The following is a 14,695-nucleotide window of genomic DNA, read 5'->3' as shown; positions in this document are numbered from 1 at the left end:
AAATGAATCAACTTTCCTCAAATAGTCAGAGTAGTTGTTCCATTCAAGGCCATTTTTACTAAGCTCTGAAAATAGTTGCGTCTGACAACAGGGTTTAAGTTTCTTTAGTTGCTATCAGGAAGCGTGGGCCAATATGTATGAAATAAGGAGGTACACATTTCAGAATTTCTTTTTCCTTCACTCTTGATTAGCAATCTAGTATAGGCCTGAGAGAGTCTGAAGAACTTAGCTGGACTCAGCAGGAGATAATCTATCCCTTCATTCTTTCATTTGATTAACACTCATACCATTCTTTGGAATGCTCTGTTGTCACATTTATCGTATTTACTTTTTTTATACACCTAGTCTCTGATTAAAGATGCTGTAATATACATAAGGATTTAAAATAAAATATTATTTTAAATATTAGTCCACAAGGTACAGTCATCCATATTTTTAGTGAAATATAACTGTCAAGAGAAATTCAAGGATGTTGCTCGCCACTTCTCTCTTCCAAAAAACAGAACGCTGACATATTATAAAAAGACATACTAGACAGACTCATCAATGATAGGGTGGTGTCAGCAGTAGCCGTTGTAATTCTGAAAGAAAGTATTAAAATTAAATGTGCTTAGGAAAATTATCTCTCATTTGTGCTCTTCCTATTTTATTGTGATGAAATTCAGCCTAAGAATTTGCCTCTGGCTTGTAAGGACAAATAAGAACAAGAAAGGAGACCAAAAGTGTCTGACTCAAATATAATCTCTTTATTTGAAATAGTCAAAATGAGCTTATGCCTGAGTCCAGCTCAATAGGATGAGAGAACCTATGTGAATGTGGAGCCAAAATATATAATGTATACACAGATAAAGAATTTTTAAAAGAGTGGATACATGTATATGTATATGTATAACTGATTCACCTTGCTGTGCATGTTAAACTAACACAACACTATAAATCAACTATACTCCAATAAAAATTTTTTAAAAAGATGTTTCAAAATTGATTCATTTGTTGTAACAAATAGACAATAGCAGAAAATGAGTGAGGGATATACAGGAACTCTGTACTACCTTCACAACTTCTGTAAATCTAAAAGTCTTCTATATTTTAAAAGTTGCTTAGAAAAGAAATTTGGATCAACCATGCTAAAAGAAATCCTGAATTATCTATTCTCTCTATAGAAAATATTATAAATTACATTTTAGAAACATATTCTTACATAGCTCAAAAATGAAATGGAAAAATATAATGTGAAGTGTGTCAGGCAAATAATTAAACTATTATGTAATTTTTCCAGATTTTGTGATGTTTATGGTATTTATCAGTTTTTAAAAATATTTAATTTCTTGTGATTTTTTTCTCTCATCCTAAATATTTACTTTTGTGCCTAAAAAATTATATATATATATATATATATATATATATATATATGAATTTGTGAAAATATCTTCTGTGTAAATGCATAGCTCCATAGTGCCTTTCTTTGTGGACACAGGGAATTAGGACACTGCAGTGTCAGCAGTAACTGGCTATTTGAGTTACTTAGAATTCTCATTTCAAAACTGTTGTGAATTTGTTCACTGCTTTTATTTTTAATATACTAAAATTTTATGTCCTAGAGGCATACTATCATTGCATACGTTCTAGTGAGTAGAAAAATGATAGACATCCTTTGCTTGCTACCTAAGAATCATGATGAATAAATACATTTGAAAGTAAATAAATCATTGCCAAGGTTGAACACAAAAATAAAATGTATTTTATTATAATTTGGATAAAACCTTTCCATTATCGTATGAAGCATTTCTTTAAATTAGATTTATGTAGACATTGACGAATCCATTTCCTTTATGGAGTCAATTTGGAAATTTTTTCAAAATGTACTATTTAAATTAAGACTGTCGGGAAATGTTGTCATAGTTACTTGCATTGCGTTAGCATAAAATGAAAGAATTTTTGAAAATTTCCCTTCCTATTGCTATTATCACTTCATGATGTGGAAGGCAATTATATGCTTTGGGGTTAATACGTATTTTACCACATCTATATTGAGTTCATTTATAACCCATTTGTAATGGAACTCAGTATTCATTTTATCCGTATGGGGAAAAGGATAGGAAAAGAGTGCTACAGAAATCGAGAGGACAATTTGAATTTGGCCTTTTCTTACAAGACAGGTATACACTGCTCATTATTTCCCTTCTCTGTTGTCTTTAATTATTTTTGTTCTACTTAGTATTTTCTGTTTCTCTATCTCTAATAAATAATGACAGGCATCCCAGACCATTAAATTTAAATGCTTCCAAACCAATCCAAAGAATGTTGTCCCTTGAATTATCCCTAAGTCTTTAATCAGCGGCTTGCTAAGTTTCAACCTCAAGGATAGATAATACTTGTAAGATTCCTTTACTGCATAAAGCAAATAGCCATGGCTATTTTATGGCTAATACCTAAAAATAAAGATGATGACTGGTGGATTCTGTTTTGATGAGCTTCAGGATAAATTCTCGTCATTTGCGTATTTTGAATACTTTCTCTGGAATCATTGAATTTTCACACTTGTTTACCACTTATTTATCCATATTCTAAAATGGAGAGTTGTAATGAAAACATTGCGCTTTATGCAAACTAAAAATATGATACTCCCCACAAGAGATCAATATTATAGATTTTGCCTGTCCTCTCTTTTGCAGACACTTTTAAGCTCGCTCTTCTTCTGTGTTGGCCTAACCAGATGGAGTAGTTCTCAGAGGTGGGGACTCGTGCGCAAGCTTCTTTTTCCTCATTCATAGCGCCTGGGAGAAATAGTCCCTTACAGTCAGAATTGCCATCAGACAGTTCTGATGAAATGTCCTCTGGTGAAGCGTGCCGTGTTCTCTCCTTTTCCTCTTCCACAAGAATAGTGTTCGTACATCTTTGTGGCATCAGTTTTTGTGGAGACGTGGAGGACCTCACCCACTGGCAGAACAATGATAACATGATGTTCACTCACATGGCAGTCTGGAAAGAATTCCCACATACATCAACACACTGTACCCATTTTACCCCGCAAGCATAGAGAACAAGTGTTTGCATTATCTCCACTTTCCACGCAGGGGAAACAAAGAATTAGAGGCAGGTAGGGATCTACCTGGGAACATACAGTTCGTAGGTATCTGACCCCAAGGTGATAAAAGACAAAGACCAAGCTTTTTCTGTAATACATTATGATTCTTTCTCTTTAGTCTCCACACCCAAGCCTAGAAAAAAAAAAACAAAAAAACTTGTTCTCAGGATCCCGACTAGAATGAAAAAAGTCAGGTCTGATTTTTTTGTTTGTTTGTTTTTTGTTTTTCCTGATTTTAGTTTTTTTCCCATTTAACAAGTATTATACTTTTATCAATTATTTTTCTGGGTGAATATTAAGATGCAAAATGTGTATTCATTCTAGTTTTCTAATTTTCTATGTTTCAAGCCTTAATATGACCCTTATATATTCTAGAAAAAAAAACTTTGATATTTTAGTTAAAATATTTTTTCTCTTTAAGGCAAAAATCTCTTTGCTGACTTCACTAATATAGGAAAAAGCCAGATTGCCCCCAGAATAGTAGATGTTCAGACGTCTGACAGGCAATTTCCTGGAACAGCCCAGCTCTGAGAGGGTGAGCACACATGATATGCCAGAGGAAAACAACTGAATGGTGACAGAGAACAACTAAACATAGCATTGGAGTAAGTGGTTGAATTAGTTTCAGTCGACGGAAATTTCCAGAAAATAGGTCTAGGCTTTTAGTGAGTGTCTGTGGTCTAATTCTACTCAACGCAAATAATTCATTTTCCAGAAACTAATTTGAAGTTTCTCTACCCAAAACTCATCCACAGAAATATTTACTCTAAGCATTTTGGTGAATTTTTAAATCAGTCTAACAATGATGTGAATTGCCTTAATATAGCATAATACTTAAAGTGTATAGTTCCTGAGTATGCATTATGCTACCACTAAAACACACCATTGAAACAGTGGTTTTTATCGACCTATCTTTTTTTTGTCCGGTAACATATACCAGAATTACAGTTTCATTAGTATTGATATTAACACTACTACAGAATTTGCTGTAACCATGGTTCTCCTGTGCCTTATGTGCTTTTTTCACTTAATGGTATATCAAACCAGAATTGAGGCTTATATATATTTTCATCAACAATGTGAAAGAACACATATTTTCCCATATCCTCACTAAAATGGGACATTGTGACATTTTAATTTTTTTGAAATGTGGAACTTGATCTTCATTATTCAATTTGCTTTTCTGAACTCTCAAGGCAGGGAGAGTGGTATTATGATAGTTCAGAAGGTCAAGGAAGGTTTTCCCAAGGAAAGGCTAACTGAGCTGACCTCTGAAGGAAGCGAGGGAGCTGATTCTTAGAGTGAGAATCCAAAGAGCACAGCACAGATCGAGTCCAGAGCCAAGCCAGGAAGGGGCACTTGGTGAAGATGAGGCTGTCAAGGTAGGTGAAGACTGGTCAATACCGAAATATTTAGAATTGTGCGCTTTATCTGAGAACAATGAGAGAGAAGGACTAGTTGTAAGCTGAGGGTGTGGTCATGCTCTGGTTTGCTTGTTGAACACCTCATTCTCCTTGCAGTGATCAATTAGAGTTAATTTTAGAGGGAAAGAGTAACAGCTATAGGCCTATCTTGAAGTCTTTTCTGTGATGATCCAGCACTGCCCCTCTGCCGTCTCCATTCCCTACCACCACAACAGAGAAGCTGCTACAGCTGTGCACTTACACCTTCATATCCTAGACCCTGACATGACCTTATACCTTGATCCCAACTATCACAATTCATCATCACTTGCTGTTCTGCTGACCCTTGTGATCCCACTCCCAAGGTCTTTGACCTCATTAAGACACCCAATTCAGTGAACATACCATTTTTTCACTATTTTAGTAATCTTTTATCTCCTATGTGACTTCATATCTTTCACCCAAACAAGATGCCATGGCCCAGCACTATAACAGTTCCATCACGAATATCCTTACTTCCCTGGTTCCTCTCTTCCTCTGTCACTCACATCTGGCCAAACTAAACTTTGCCAAACCCAACTATCTGCATTATAATTCAGTGAAAGCAGCTGAGCATTGACAGGAGCATACCCGAACACTCACTATACTCACTTAAAACTTATGAGCAAAAATTAAAAGTGGATGTTCAACAAAGAGAGACTAATCTACTTTACTTTCCTTGTAAATTCATTTTCCTCTTCCCTAAAATGACTATTTCACAGCATGTCTCAGTTCTTTGCAGCTGCTATAACAAAAAATCGCATACCCGGTGGCTTATAAACAACATGAATGTATTTCTTACAGTCCTGGTGCCTGGAAGTTCAAGGTCAGGATGACAGCGTGGTAGGGTGATAGCCCTCTTCCTGTTGTAGACTCCTTGCTGTAACTCACACGGTGGAAGGGGCTGGATTCTCTCTGCCTCCTCACTCTAACTGAAGCCAGACTACTCCCTGAGGACACCGGTGTGCTATCCTCTCCATTGTTGATGCTCTCTCTTGCCGGGAACATTAGAAAATATGTAAGTATAACCCTTGTCACTTCAAAACTAGCAAAAACATGGTCACGTAGGGAAACTGAGGTGGAAGGTAAGTAGAAAAAGCTGAGGATATAAGGGGTTTACTGATTACAAAGATAGAGGTCTAAAGGACCAAGAGAAGGGGAAGTGAAGAGGGATGCATAGAGTCTCAAGAAAATTCAGATGCTCCTGGGATGATGGTGTGATGGAGGATCAGCAGGAAGGAGCACTTACGGGAGAGGAGAACTGTACAAATATTTTAGAAGTTTCTTTAAGAAATGTGGGCACATTACTTAATATCCAGAGAGACTATTGGATGAAGGGGTGGTTGACTCAGAAACTGCAGAATCTACAGCCTACAGGAGGCTCTTATTCTGGCCATGTGGAAATGTCAAGATCTATAATCTTACACTATTTTTAGCCACACCAGCTTTAAAGTAAAATTAAGTAAAAAATATGAAAAAGGCCATATTTTATTTGGTGCTATAGTATATTTTTCAAAAACACATCTCAAAATATTTTTCTAATAGTTATGTCTGTGATATTGGCTACTTGTTCCACCCTAGTTGACCTTATTTTTTTCATTGAAATGCAGTGATTTTGATAGTATGTGATTTGATGGGTGGGGGAGGGAAAGTAAGTGACTGATTCCCAGCCAAAAAAAAAAAAAAAAAAAAGACACGAGAAGTTCTTCAAAATCTGACAAATGTTCTAAACTATACTTGAAATGAGTAAGTAAGCCAGTTATGATCTCTGTTATTTAGTTGAAGCAATTGGGGCCTACAACAGTTAAGGATGAATCAAACTCATAATGACTAAGTGATGAAGACTAATTTTGAGCTCATTTTTATGAGTTTTTTCCCAATGTACTTTTCTTCTAGAGTACGCTGCTTCTTCATCGAGGCTTATATTATGAACCTGATTATAACCTTTGCTGAGGACCAAATTGCAGCCATCTGAACATCTGCTGCTTCTTTTCTCTGGCACTAAGGTCTCTTTAAAGAGTCGGTAGCTGGAATACTAATTTCAACTCTGACAATAATTAACCATCAGCAGTGATTTTCACAGTGATATTGTATAAGAAGTTGCTACTGAACTAAGGATATTTTTTATTTAATTTTAAGCAGAACAGCTGTTCCACTATGATTTCCAACAAAGTAAAATATTTTTTGATGAGAATAAAAATGTTATCTTCAATTTATCTTTTCTTTATCCGCCTAAAGTCACATTGACATGTATTTGATGTTTTCTTTGCGGTAGTTTAGATCAGGATAAGAAATAAGATATATACTGCATAATTATTGTAGAAATGTTAGGTAATATATATAAAAATGTAAAACATTTTTTCCAAAAATCATCTACCACCTATTTTTCCACTACCCAAAGTCAACATTAATGTGTATAGTATTTTAGTATATTTACTTGAGTCTAAATATATTCATCTTTGCATGCATACATTCTTTTCACAAATAGATATTGGTGTCTACTTTGTGCCAGACACTAACCTAGGCCCAGGCATTGAGCCTGCACAATACACCAGATAAACAAGGCTCCTGTCTTCATTAAGACACTCTTCTGCTCTCTCTCTTTGTCTCTGTCTCTCTCTCTCTTCAGTACTAACTGACATGAATGTGAGCATAGTAATATACCAGAGACGATCGTTTTATTTCCTAGAATTATACTTTGACTAGTTCCCTATTTTTAAATAATTCTTATGACGTATCACCAAACATGAAGTGTTCAAACCATAAGGCACCATTCCCCTATCATTAGAGATTCAGATTGCAATTCATAATATTGTATTATCAATGTAATGACTAAATTTTGAATCTTTTATTAATTACTTTCTGATCATTAAAAAATGCTAATTTTATAAAAATCTGAAAAATTCAAAAAATGGAACAAAAATAGTCACTCATTCTACCATCTTTAAATAATCCTTGTTTATAATTGGATGAGATTCCAGCTCAGCTGTTAACAAACTTGTCATAACGCCTTGTGCTATGTTTGTATTCTATTACTTTAATTAAAATTGTACGTAATATTTTTCATATTTATTTCTAAATTAAATTCTTAAAAAAGTCCAGTGGTTTTGAATGCACATCTTAATAATGCCTGAACTTGTGAGTTAAATTTTGTTTGTTGATTCACTTTTCGCATTTTCTTTTTTTTTTTTTCCTTTTTCTTTTTTTTTTTTTTTGCGGTACGCGGGCCTGTCACTGTTGTGGCCTCTCCCGTTGCGGAGCACAGGCTCCGGACGCGCAGGCTCAGTGGCCATGGCTCACGGGCCCAGACTGCGCCACCAGGGAAGCCCCTCGCATTTTCTTTACTTGCGTTTCTTTTACTATTGCGAGGGCGGATATTTTTTCATAATTTTACTAACCAAGGTCGGTTTCTTTTCTCTGCATGTGTGTATACATATATATATATATATATATATTCCTTTAGAGCTTATTTTTTCATAAACTTGTATAGATTTCTTACATATTGAACTATGACCTAATTAATAGTGAATATCTTTATTGATGGCTTATTTCTAAGTGTTAAGTAACACATTGTGGTTTTAAACTCACACATGCAAGCAGAGGTATTGTTGTATAATTCAATTGTCAGCATAAAATATAATTTAGATTTCCTTTTAGGTGTCTCTGGGAAATGACATTACGACCATGTGTACAAGATCCTTTGTTTAATGTATTCACAAAGACCATAACCAACATCAGCTTACTGCGCTGCCCCTCTAACTGTCTGCTCTGCCTTCACTGCTGTTATGTGAATTTGTGTTGGTGCTACCCTTGTTGACAGTCACCTATAATCATGCACTCGATCCAACCATGTGTTAATTTTCAAAGATGTTCCTCTATAAATGTTCCCTCTTTCTCTTGCATGATTAAATTACTAGATTATTTCCATCAACATATACAAACTAAATTATCTTCCTTCTTTAGAAATAATCAATTTACCTCACCTGTCTACTTCCCTTTATAGCAAAACTTTCTTGAAGAGTTGTTAATGCAAACTGTACTCATTTTGTATATTTTTGTTTTTTCTTGGGCCCTCTTCAAACAGGCAATTTACTTCCCCATTGCTCCAGTGAAATAGCTCTTAGGACAACTGATGACATCCATGTTGCCAGTTCAGTGGTCATTTCTCAGAGCCTATATGAATGAGTTATCAGCTGCACTAGATGTAGCTGGTTACCCTTTTTATGGAAATAATGTCTTTAACTTATCTCTAAGGGTCATACTCTCTTTTGGTTCTGCATTTATGTATTTGGAAACTCATTTTCACCTCCCTGCTGAATTCTTCTCATCTTCCAGACCTTTGAATTTTGACATGTTTCAGGCCTCAGTCCATGAACATATTCTTTTTTATAACTACCTTTATTACCTAAGTTTTTTCATTCAATCCCATAGTCTAAGAATATATACACATGATAATTAAGACCAAGTGTGTGTCCCCAAGCCAGATTTCTTCCATGAACTCCAGATTTGTGTATTCAGCTGGCTACCTGGCATCTCCACTTGACGAGTGATGGGTAATTCAATATTGCATTTCCCAAATCAAACTCCCTAAGCCTCCCCTCTGTCTCTCTATTACATTGTGCTAATCACTGAGTGCATTTACCCAAATCAAAAGCTGTGACACTTCTTTCTCTTATAACAACAAACCCAGTGGCAAATCATGTAATCTCTACCTTCAACATCTATATTGTGAACTAATAAGTGAGTATATCAAAGTTACAAGATATAAGATTAATAGGCAGAAGTTAATTACTTTCCTATTTACTAGTAATAAATAATAGAATTTGAAGTCTTACAATATATACAACTAATAACAGCACAAAAATATGAAACACTTAGTCATAAATCTAAAAAAATACATATAGGAAATTAAGTGGAAAACAATAAAAAGGTAATAAAATAAGTAAAGAATATCTAAAAAAGAAGAGTGATATTCCATGGTCATAAATTGGAAGATTCAATATTAAGATGTCAGTTTGTCCCAATTTATCCATAAATTAAACACAATCCCAATCAAAATCCAAGGAACCTACTTTGTAGATATTGACAAACTCTTTCTAAAGTTTATGTGGAAAGACAAAAGACTTAGAAGAACCAACACAATTGTGAAGAACAAAGTTGGAAGACTTATAATACGTGATATCAAGACTTACTGTAAAGCTACAGTAATCAAGACAATGTGGTGTTGGTGAAAGAACAGACAGATCAATGGAACAGATAGATAGGCCATAAAAAAAACCCCACAGCCTTATAGTCAAATGATCTTTTTTTTTTTTTTAGTACGCCGGCCTCTCACTGTTGTGGCCTCTCCCGCTGCGGAGCACAGGCTCCGGACGCGCAGGCTCAGCGGCCATGGCTCACGGGCCCAGCCGCTCGGCGGCATGTGGGATCTTCCCGGACCGGGGCACGAACCCGCGTCCCCTGCATCGGCAGGCGGACTCTCAACCACTGCGCCACCAGGGAAGCCCCAGAGAAGGCCCTCAAATGATCTTTGATGAAGGAGTAAAGAAATCAATGGAGGAAGAATGGAATTTCAACAAATAATTCTGGAGCAATCGGACACATATGCAAAACAAACAAAAAAATCTTACACTTTTCACAAAATTTAACTCAAAATGGATTATCAAATTAAATGTAAATGCAAAATGATAAAAGTGCTAGAAAAAAACATAGAAGAAAAGCTATATAACCTTAGGTTTGGCAATGAATTTTTTAGATCCGCACCAAAAACAAGATCCATTAAAGAAAAAAATTGATAAATTGGAACTACTAAAACAAAACCAAAAAACAAAGACAAAAAAACCTGCTCTGTGAAATAAACTATTAAGATAATGAAGACAAACCACAGATTTGGAAAACATATTTACAAAACGCATATCTGATAAAGCTCTTGCACCCAAAATATATACAGAACTCAAAACTTAACAATAAGCAAGTAAACAATGCAATTTAAAGAAAAATGTGTGAGAAGTCTTAATAGACTTCACCAAAGAATATATACAGATGACAAATAAGCACATATAAATATGCTCAATATTGTTTATCAGGGAGTTGAAAATTAAAACAGTAACGAGATACCACTACATACCTATTGGAATGACTAAATACAAAACTAACAATATGCAAATCATAAAACTGGCCTGTTTGCAATGTTGGTAAAAACTCAAAATAACAGAAACTCATTAATTTGCTGGTGGAAATTCAGAGTCAGCCACTGCGGAAAACAATTTGGCAATTTTTATAATGTTAAAGATAGTCGTACCCTATGATCCAACATATGTGCTTCTAGGTATTTTCCCAACTAATTTGAAAACTTACCCACTCCCAGTTGCACATGGATATTTATAGCAGCTTTATTCTTAATCATCAAAAACTGGATGTGACCAAGATGGTGTATTAGATTTATACACTATTTTAATTTTAATTCAGAGGACATCAGCCTTAGGAGCTGTGTTAAGCTTAGTAAGAATCTTAACTTACAAGTCAGTGTTTTGGTTGGCACTTAATGGTTTGGCATTGTCCTTTTGGGTTAGATTTGGAGTTTTTTTTTTGTTTTTTTGTTTTTCCCTGTAGCTAAGACCTCAGAACTAGCTAATTATGAATTAGCCTACCTAATTCATAGCCAGCCCCGCCCAAGTGCTGAGATATCTGCTAGATTCTCATTTAGACTTTTGACTATTATATTGCTCACTTCCTGAAACAACGGCTTTAGCTTATGTGCGGATTCTAAATCATACCCCTGATGTTAAGTGTGTCTATGTAAACTTAATTTCATGCTCCTAGAAATGTTTATAACACTGCTCATCAAACTTCAGTACTGTAAGCAATGGCATTTTTTCAAACCGTTCTCCTGGCAATGTACTGTATAAATTTTACTTTGTTTGTTTGATACTTCAAAAGATTTCATGGACTATCCAGTGAAACTGATGATTATTTGTGGTATTGTTCTTATGAAAAAATATTATAATTCCCCAAGAATTGATATGCAAATAATTCTTGTGCTATAATAATTATAAAACTGGGCAGTGTGTATTTGGATTACAGTCTATTCAATAGTTTGTAGGTGGATCATCAAGGCTAATAGTGAGAAAAGGCATTTCTACTCCTAATCCTGTTTTTATCTATTCAATAGTTGTATAAAACAGTTTCTTCTGGACCAGGTCCATATGAACATACATCATTATTTCTATCATTTTCTTTATCTCTTATCTTTTTGGTACTTATTTTTTTGTATAAAAATTAATCTTCCAACATGGGGTATATATTATTGCATGCAATGTGTTTATATATCCCCAAAATAAAAAAAGCATAGTTTAATCACCTGCAATGTAGTTCTTATCTCTTTAGGAAGTAATTAAATAATATTCTATTTATAAAATATGATTTAGTAATTAATGTTATTTTACATAACACACAAGTAGTTTTGTGAACTAAACTACTTGATTATTGCCAGAACTTTCAAGAATGGCTCTTAAAGCATTACTTTTCATAAACAAATGAAGAGTGAATTAAAACATAAATAAACAGTATCCTTTAAAAGATTCACTGAGAAACACAAAGTAGGGAAAAAAAAGTAACAAAATAATTTTGTTCCATTAATTTATTTTAATATTTGTCCCAGTTATTGGCCCATAATAAGTACGTATTTTTACTTAATGAGTAAATTAATAAATTTGGGTAAGGCACTAACTCTTCTTTGATGGGTGTTGCATGAAACTGAAAGTGGTGACTTTATCATGAGTTGTCACCATCACCATCATCTTTATCTTATATTCCTACACCTTGTTGAAAACCCTAGATCTTAGAGACTCTTTTTTTTTTTTTTTTTTTGGCGGTGCGCGGGCCTCTCACTGCTGTGGCCTCTCCCGTTGCGGAGCACAGGCTCCAGACGCGCAGGCTCAGCGGCCATGGCTCACGGGCCCAGCCGCTCCGCGGCATGTGGGATCTTCCCGGACCGGGGCACGAACCCGCGTCCCCCGCATCGGCAGGCGGACTCAACCACTGCGCCACCAGGGAAGCCCGAGACTCTTTTTTATGTTGATTTTGCAAGCACATCACATGGTTTTCAAAAGCCCAACCAGGTAAATTTAGGTCACTACCTAAAGGAAGGTTGTAAAGAACAAGTAAGTGCAGTGAAAGTGGTCTTGGCACTTTAGCGAAGGCACTTTTGTGAGAGCAACACTTAACCCGGTGAAAAATCCCTGGAGGTTTCAGCTGACTCTGGCCCAGCTAATCCTATGTCCAAAGATGCAATCTGTACAACTGAGTGCTATGGAATCAGACTGAGTTTATTCTAGATGCATCTCTACGATTCCATCATAATTGCTGAAATATAGTATGTTTTTGATTTTTTTCATGACACTTTGAAAATAGTTTTAATATTTTGCTATTGAAAAACATACATACCTGGAAAACTTCCCATCATTCATAAAACAGAAAATAATCCAGTGTTGATTTGATTACCCTGTCACTTCTAATTATATGCTGTTGATCTTGCCTAATTACTTAATATCGCTGAGGCTGAAATAGGTCACAATGTAGCAATAGGGTGCTAGTTCATAGAAGACATTTCCAGTAGATTTTGAAATACAGTTTAGAAATATAGTAAAATATTACTTATTTTTCGCTTCTTCTCTTCTATTTTTTCACCTTTATATGTCTTAAATCGAACCTTAAACGTTTCTGGAGTTCCAATTTCATTGTGCCTTAACATTTAAAAAAAATTGAATACATGCATTGCAATAAAATAATTAAATGCATGCATTACAGAATTAGTTAATAATTGTTTTTATTCTGAAGGACATGTAGAATTAGTAATAATTAAGTTTTAGGTAGTTTCCCAGACTGAGAAGAAATGTTTCCTTTCCAGACATCTAAGACAGGTTTTCTCAGTATATGTAGAGCAGTCTGGGATCATAACATAGAGTTAAACATGTTTCAGTAATCATTAAACAATTTCTGACCATGCATGTTTATGATTATCCTACATCAGGGTCTTGAAAATTGTGATCAGCATTTATCGTGTACACACCTGGAGGAGAGACAAATTTCTATTCATTTCTTTGTACAGTGCCCAGCTTCAAACACAGTAAAGTGTTCTAGCTGACCAGGTTGTATATCCGTTGGCATGTAACATTCATTAATAGCCCAGCCTCAGTGGTCTGGAAATCAAGGATTAGGATTAGAAATGCCTTTTCTCACTATTACCCTTGATGACCCACCTACAAAATAATTGCTCATTAATCCTACTACTGTGGACATTGCTTGTTTAGAGTCCAAAGAAAAACATACATACAAGAGAATACAATAGCAGAGTCTCAAACAAGGCCCACACTGGGTACCCAGCCCTGGAGTCTGGCACCAGGAAGATGAGCCCCCCGGTTTGCAAACCAGTGGAGCTTACAGAAGGGCCGTGGGAAACTAAGGCTCTTCTCTTCAAGGGTGCATGTGCAGACTTGCTCACTCCCAACCCCAGTGTGAAAGCAGCAGACTGAAAAGGGTCTGATGGTCTCTCCAGCCTGCCGAGACCACTTTGCGGTACGCGGGCCTGTCACTGTTGTGGTTTCTCCCGTTGCCGAGCACAGGCTCCGGACGCGCAGGCTCAGCGGCCATGGCTCACGGGCCTAGCCGCTCCGCGGCATGTGGGATCTTCCCGGACCGGGGCTCGAACCCGCGTCCCCTGCATCGGCAGGCGGACTCGCAACCACTGCGCCACTATCTATTCCTCCATCAATGGACATTTAGGTTGCTTTCATATCTTGGCTATTGCAAATAATGCTGCAATGAACATAGAGGTGCATAAATCCTTTCAAATTAGTGTTTTTGTGTTCTTTGGATAAATACCCAGGAGTGGAATTGCTGAATCGTATGGTATTTCTATTTTAATTTTTTTTTTTATTGGGGTAGAGTTGTTTAACAATGTCGTTTTAGTTTCTACTGTACAGTGAAGTGAGGTAGAGGTCCCTGTGCTATAGAGCAGGTTCTTAATAGTTATCTATTTTATACATATCAGTGTATATATGTCAATCCAAACCTCGCAATTCATCCCAACCCTTATTTTTAATTTTTTGAGGAATCTTCATATGATTTCCTTAGTGGCTGCACAAATTTACATTTACACTGACAG

This window comes from Physeter macrocephalus, chromosome 7, assembly GCF_002837175.3.
Source record: "Physeter macrocephalus isolate SW-GA chromosome 7, ASM283717v5, whole genome shotgun sequence".
Classification (NCBI taxonomy): domain Eukaryota; kingdom Metazoa; phylum Chordata; class Mammalia; order Artiodactyla; family Physeteridae; genus Physeter; species Physeter macrocephalus.
The sequence above is the reverse complement of the archived record's forward strand: the minus strand, read 5'-3'. Positions refer to the sequence as shown.